This window comes from Melozone crissalis, unplaced genomic scaffold (assembly GCF_028551555.1).
Source record: "Melozone crissalis strain CALT ecotype California unplaced genomic scaffold, PUWL_Pcris_2 ptg000005l_1, whole genome shotgun sequence".
Classification (NCBI taxonomy): domain Eukaryota; kingdom Metazoa; phylum Chordata; class Aves; order Passeriformes; family Passerellidae; genus Melozone; species Melozone crissalis.
Genome location: NW_026535783.1, coordinates 21959023 through 21966184, shown reverse-complemented (window position 1 = coordinate 21966184; position 7162 = coordinate 21959023). Strand labels below are relative to the sequence as shown.

General features: G+C 46.2%; 1 protein-coding gene across 2 annotated transcripts in view; it reads left to right on the top strand.

Moving 5' to 3' along the window:
• Positions 1 to 4120: 4120 nt before the first annotated feature.
• Positions 4121 to 7162, top strand: part of LPAR1 (lysophosphatidic acid receptor 1) — a 68023-nt gene continuing 64981 nt past the window's right edge. Inside the window, exon 1 of one of the 2 annotated variants that reach the window (XM_054288780.1) lies at positions 4121 to 4176. The gene's annotated coding sequence lies outside the window, so the exon portion shown is untranslated. Of the gene's footprint in view, positions 4177 to 4672; positions 4768 to 7162 lie in introns of those variants that run through there. The other variant, XM_054288789.1, reaches the window with a different exon arrangement.

Sequence of the window (7162 nt, the reverse complement as noted above, 5' to 3'; positions counted from 1 at the left end):
CTCCCCCCAGCTTCCCTCCCTGGAGCCTGCAGCCATCCCTCAGCCTGTGCTCACCACAAAGCCGGAGCTCTTCCTCAGTGTCTCGCCTCCCCCACCACAGTGGAACCACAACCAACAGCTTCCTGGCCTCCCCTCCAGGAGCCTCCTGGCACCCCCGTGCACGCCCCAGACAAACACAGCCATCAGCTCTCCTTGGTGCATCTCATGGCACGTGATCCGTAAGACTCCTAACAGTAACACAGATGTTTATGGTTCTCTATGAGTTGTTACTGGATCAGTCACTAATGCACTGGACTCCTTTGCATCTCTGGCCATAACTACCCGAAGCATCTTGCAAACCCTAGTCCAGTCATCTCAAGGAAACATGGATGTTGCAAGTGCCAGGACAAACCCAAACCTTCTTTCACGAAGAGCCCTGAGCCCTGGTCACTTGGACAGACACTGCTCTTATTTCTGGCTCAGGCATTGTCTAAACAGCCTGATCTGACCTAGATTTTGCCATAGAGGCTATGACAATCAACCACCTCCTCTGCTTTTGTGGCTATATTCCTAATCCTCAACATGCTCAGGCACCTATGGGCATCCATTTTTCCTTCAATCCTGGCCTTGCAATCCTGCTGTTAGAGGCTGGGCATGGGCAGAAAGCCATAAAGAGCCAAAGCTTGGCTTCCAGGGGCACTATGGTCACATTCACTTTTCAGCAATCTGCTACTCTTCAGAAGGATTAGGATATCCTCAGGTCCAGACAACAGGAGGCTGAACTGGGGAGAGACAGAGTTTCCATGGAAAAAGCTGCGCTTTTGCCTTGAGACTGAGGTTTTATAGGAGTTTGTGGCTCACAGAATGTCATGCACTGCTGTTGCATCATAGCAGGAGCTCCGAGGAGACTGAACCAAGGCAGAAGCACTACCACAGAACAAAGATGACATAGCTTTATGGATAGGAATGATTTCTTTCTGCGAGATTTCTGATGTGTCTGAAGTTTCTCTGGAAAACAGCATGTTTTCTAACTGTAGGTAATGTCATTTGCTCAGTTTTCTAGCTATAGGTAATGTTATTTCCTCTGCATCCTGTTCTGAACAGAGATCCCCAGCATGTGAGCATCGGGCTTCAGAAAGTATGTACATAACAAATGAGCAAAAAGTCAAACTCCAGAGAGTGCTTTATTCTTTGTGAATTGTTGGAGCTGTTCTTTGTAATGTATACATGCTTTAACAATCTGGGACTCCCATAAATGGTGGAACTCTAAGAAACAAAAGCTGATCAATAAAAAGTGACTATACTGTTCAAGTCTCTAGTTATTCCTATCTCAGATAGAGCTGAAGCATGCCATTTTTTTCCACAGGAATTAGTTGTGATCTCATCAAATATTTCATTCAAAGCACTGAAAATTGCACTGAAAATTTCAGCACATTTCCAATCCAAAATGAAATCATCCACTGCTACCCACACCAGAGTATGCTGCATAGAGAAGTGACAGAGTGAAGAGACATCTCAAGTGTAAATTCCCAGAATTTTTTTTAAATTAAAACCACCAGAGGTACTTTCCAAGCCCAGACCAAAGAGGAATTAGATGTTTAACTTTTCTGGGTTTGTATGACTAATCTTGCAGCCACTCAATTGAAACTTTATGAATGCTGAGAATGAAATATAAGTATATCAATATCTGCACATGTTAAGCATAGTTATGATTTGAATCAATTCACTAAATTGAGCACATGGAACTTACATGGTTTGTTCTGGAAACAGAAGTTTTTCCAGACTGAAGGATGTGAAAACTACTTCCCTATCTAATGCAATTCAGTACATCTGTGTGTGATTACATATACACGTCTCAGACCACAGAGCAACACAGCCAAGTCTCATAGCAGTTACATTCATTAAACATCAGACCACGTGATCTTCCCTGGACCTTCAATATTTGCCTGTTTGTAAGATTTACTGAATATTCCCTATATCTTCTATTCAGACCAAGAGTGGCTGACTGAGAATTAATGGTATTATCCTTGAATAACCGACAAGTCAATGTTTCAGGGCTGAGTGAGCATGCCTGAAGTCACTAACAGAAAACAAACTAACTGAAAAAACATTGCTCCTTTAATTACATCCATTCACTGGAACTGGACTCAAAAATAGTTTTCTATAACATGTTTGCAATCATTTTACCTTCATGAAATTCCATCTCATGCTCATTTTCCCATGAGCTGAGGATGCTATTCTCTGCTATTTTCTTTCAGGGGTCAGTAGCTAGAATTGCTGCAGAGGACATCCTAACCAGCACTTTTTGAGTAACCATAGGGATGCTAAGCAGTGGTGATTTCCAATGTGCAGATGTAGTAGCTCTTTAGCTCTTAGCAGCAAGTACTGTCCTACTGAAGAAGACTCCTGCATGCCTGAGGTTGTAAGTCCCACCCACAGAGATGTAAATCTTGTCAGATCACCCCTTGCTCGAAGCTTTGATTGCTTTCAAGTTAATCTTGGCTCTTATAGTGGTATCTGGGCAACTGGCTGAGGACAGGACAGATTCTGTAGACATGTACAGCCAGTTTGTGTCCCAAAAAGATGAGTAAATCTGGTTTATAATGAAGCTACAGCAGATACACTGCCACAAGACTGGAATAATCAATTCTGCATTCTGAAGACCTGCTTTCTATTCAGTGACTAATGTATGTCATCCCTTTTCTGCCATCAGGAGACGACACATGCAGTTTAAGCACGTTGTTTCATGACTGGAGTTGTCTAGCCTGGATGTGGTCTGTGCATAGGTGAGAAAACTACTGAGACCTGTCACCATAACTGGTGTATAGAGGCTAAACCATCTATGAGAGCTTGTAATAGAACATGCCTTTTGGTCACCTCTTGCAAACACTTGGTAGCTTGCTTTGAACAGGTGGAAGAGGAAATCTAGCACTTTCCAAAGTTAATAGCCTGCTGAGTACTTAACAAAACTTTTCAGCATGTTCAAGTCTAGTTTCAGAGCAAAATTACAATGCTGAGTACAAAAACAAGGTCTGTGTGGTGACAACTTCCTAAAGAGAAAGCATCTCACCAGCCATGGCAGCAAGAGACCTGCTCTCACTGGTGCCAAAACCTTGTTAATAACCATACCTGTGGTGCAGCAGATATTGCCAGTAGCTATAGCAGATAGTGTCATCACTTTGTTGATGCCACACAAGTAAACATCAGAGAATTGTCTCTGCTGCTTTCTGGTTCCTTAAGAAATACGAGTGCTTTTAGTGGTCTTGGTGCTTCATGATAGGCTTTTGTGCTGTGGGAGGCACTGACGGCTTGCATAGCTGTAGGTAACCTCCTAGAAATCTCACTACAGGGGTTAGAAATGCTCAGCCATTTCAGCTACTGAACTCCAAGTGTTGTGCAACATATGCCTTTTCACTTGATGCAAGTACATGCAAAAGTGGCCTCTAGAATGAATAAATACAATGAAATCTGGCTATTGCACACTAAAAACCTATGGAGGGCAGGAGGTGAGGAAGAAGCAGCAATTTGAACCTGGTTTTGTATAATAAAATAGTTCTAATCTGGAAAAGTATCTGTTGTGCAACCCTGTCCCTTTCCAAGGACGAGTGCTCGGTGAGCCTGTAAATTGACTGTTCCTGTGACTGGGGCTCCCAAACGCCTCTTGCCCACATCGGCAGGAGACGCGAAAGTTTCACAGGACGAGAACTGTGGCTGTTCCAGAAACACCTGCATCCCACGGCCCATGCCCGAGGCACCCTCCGCGGCCGGCCGGCCTCTGGCACGGAGCGAGTGCGCGGGCCAAGCCGAGCCGGGCCGGGCCGGGCCGGGCCGGGCCGAGCCGAGCCGAGCCGAGCGGGGCGGGGCGGGCACACCTGGGCCCCGCCCGCGGAGGCGCGCAGGCGGAGCGGGGGCGGAGGGAGCCCAGCTCGTCCCGTCCCGTCCCCTCCCCGTCCCCTCCCCTCCCTGTCCCGTCCCTCTCCGCTCCGCTCTGTCCCGTCCCTCTCCTCTCCACTCTCTGCTCTGTCCCGTCCCTCCCCGTCCCTCTCCGCTCTCCTCTGCTCTGTCCCGTCCCTCCCCGTCCCACCCCTCATTCCTCCCTCCTTCTCTCCCCTCCTCCCTGCCTGCCTGCCTCCCTCTGTGCGCGCCGGCCGCGGCGGCGCCGCGCTCCCTCCAGCCGCGCCCGCGCAGCCCCCGCAGGTAAGCGCAGCCAGCGCAGCGCGGCGGGCCCGGGGCGGAGCGGGGCGGGGGTCCCGCCATTCCCGCCCGCGGAAAGGTGCCCCTTCCCATTCCCCCAGCGCTCCGTGCCCACGGCGCTCTTCCCCTGCTCCCTTTGGCTGTTTCGCTCGTGTTTCCGAACCCGCTCCCGTCCCGCGGCGCGCAGTGGCGTGCCGGGCGGCGCGGCTGTCGCGGTGCTCTCCGGCGAAGGGCTCCTCCGGGATGGGCTCCAATGAGTTCGAGGCGTTGGGTCAGGCTGCTGTTCCTGCTGGGCTGACGTCTCCGGGGCTGGCGTGGAATAAGTGATGGGCACTTGTTTGATTAAGGAGCACTAACAGGACTTACTTAGGGGCTGCCCTCATATTTTTCTTTTTTCCTTTTTTTTTTTTTTTCCTTTCGTCACCCCTTCCACCCCGAAATCTCTTTGGATTTATTTGTACCAAACTAAGGCAGTGGAAAAAGTCCTAGATAAAAAATGGTTGCCACCTCTCTCTCCTGACTTCAGTCCTTCGGACGAAGAGCCTGCTCAAGTCCGATGGGAGCAGTGTCGGTGTATCCATGATGTTTACAAAGGTAAAGGACGGGGAGAAGATGAATGACAAGCACAAGGGTGTGATTTATTAGAGAAAGACAGGGAGCGGGGGGGAGCAGGAGGGAAGCTGGAGGACAAAAGCCGTTAGCAAACTGAAGTGAGAAGACAGAGGTGGAACCAGAGGGACCAAGTTTTTTCCTCTCACTTCTTTTCCTATGTTCTTTTAAAATAGCTCCACAGTGGGAACGATACCAAAAAACTACTTCCTATGGAAATATGTGCAAAGTTTTCATTATCACAGAAACGTTGGAATGTCTAAATTTCATTTTCTCGGGGATATCTCTGTGAAACAAACTCACACCTTCACAGATTCAGTTGTCTGTGAATGTTAGAAGCTGCCTAAATCCCCTCTTTCTTTTTTCCCCATCCTTATTTGCTCCAGGTTTGGGTTGGTTTTCTGTGCGTCTTTTTCTTAATTGTTGTTGTTTGCTTGTTTAGTTGGATTTTTGTTTGGTTGGGGTTTTTTTGAAGTTTCAAGGCAAAATAACTTGGGGAGACCCTGTATGCAACTTGTTGTCTCGAAGTGTGGGGGAACTGTTTTAGCAATGTTTAGCAAAATTGTTTTAGCAGCAACGTTTTTGCTGCTAAGAACTGCTGCAACTCTTATCTTCTCAAAGAAAGTTTTTGCATGCTAGTTCAGGTTTGCAGCGTTGTACCATTTGGTCTAAAATGAATCACTTTCAGGTCTGGGAGTCATGTTTCAATTTGGCGGCCAGGGCTGAGTGTCGTGCAGCCTGTTACTCTTGTGTGAGGATGGGCTATACGGCAGCACTAAAATAATATTTCTGGCAATTTCAGCAGTGGACTGAAGCAATACTGTGTGTGCACAGGCGTAAGTGAAGCTCTGCCCTGCAGCTTGCTATTACTGGCTATAGGCGTGCCGCGTGTTTTTCCTTAACTGATATGGGCTCGGACTTACAAAGCAACTTGATAGGCCTGTGTTTTACTGTTGTTTTTATTAAATATTAACCACACAAAATTAAATGCTGTTCTGCTCCAGAGTAGCTTGACGCTGTCTCATCCTGTGCAGTTGTTCATGAACGGTGATTGTTTTCCTTTTTCTACAGCAAATAATTAAGGAAATGGTACTTAGGAATACTGGGAAGCGCTGCTGCATGATCAGTGTGGTGCTGTCTCTATCACTCCCTATTACAGATTGCAGTAGTTAGACCCTTGGCTGCTATAAACCTTGTTCTGAGAACTTAGCAGTAGCAGTGCTGGTTGAAGAGAGGAAAACATTGGCTGGTGTCTGCTTTCTCTTCCTTTGCTCTTCAAAACAAATATTGAGGGTCAAAAGGTTAAACAGCTTTTGAGACGAGCCACATGGAAAATGCAAAATTAAAGTAATGCTACACTGCGTATCCAGCTTTAATATGTGAACTCCACGTGTGAGTAACAGACAGTCTTATCACTGTGAGCAAAAATACTTTATGGTCATGTGGTTTTCATCAGTAGCTCTGGAAGATTGTAGCTAAAATATAATTCCTTCTCTGCTTAAAAATTGGAAAAATAAAAATCTGACTTTAACTTGGTCTTATAGTGTTACACAGTTAAACTATTTGGGGAATCCAGGAGAGGTTGATGAAGAAAGTGTTTTGCTCTGCTTTGTACTTGCATGGGATTCACTTTGATATCACTGTGATGAGCTCTTTATAACACGTTAATGAATGGTTTGCTGTTTCTCAGTGGCCTGTCCGTATTGAGCTTGCTCTGTCTCATATTCAGAAATTTAAATTAAAAGGCAAGTAATTCTTCTGAGCACTTTATCCCTTTGGGAGACCACCAAAGGAATATTCCCTTTGAATACCCAGCAGTTTGAGCACTCTCAGAGGTGAGCTGCCTTCTCCAGATGTCAGAAGAGCTGGCTTTGAGCACCTCTAGGTGGTGACCTGCCAGCACTTACTGAGCACTGTTGCTGTGTATCTGGCTTTTTGTATCATTTGGATGCAGAGAAAATGGAATGCAGCTCTTTTGCCATCAGGGCTGAGTGGGGAACCCTTCACAGGCCATGACTTACGGTCTTGGTAATGCTCAAGGATTTGTGGAAGAATTTGAGAGTGGTAACCAGTACTGTGTGGCAGTTGTCCTTTTCATTGCTATTTCCCTCACAAAATTAGAATTTGCTACACAAGTGCAATTTCCTCCCTTTCAGAAAGAAAAGTGCATGCAATTTAAGGGACGCTTAAATTCAGCTTAAATCCATCCAAATGGGATATTTGAAGAGCTCCTGCTACACATAATGCCAAGGGAAAGATGCATACAACTGTTTTACTGAAAGAAGAATAGAGTAATCAATATTTGATCCTTCCAGCATCTTTAGTTACTGGATTAGTTCTTTATATGTTGTGCATTTCACTACATCTTTCACAATGGCTC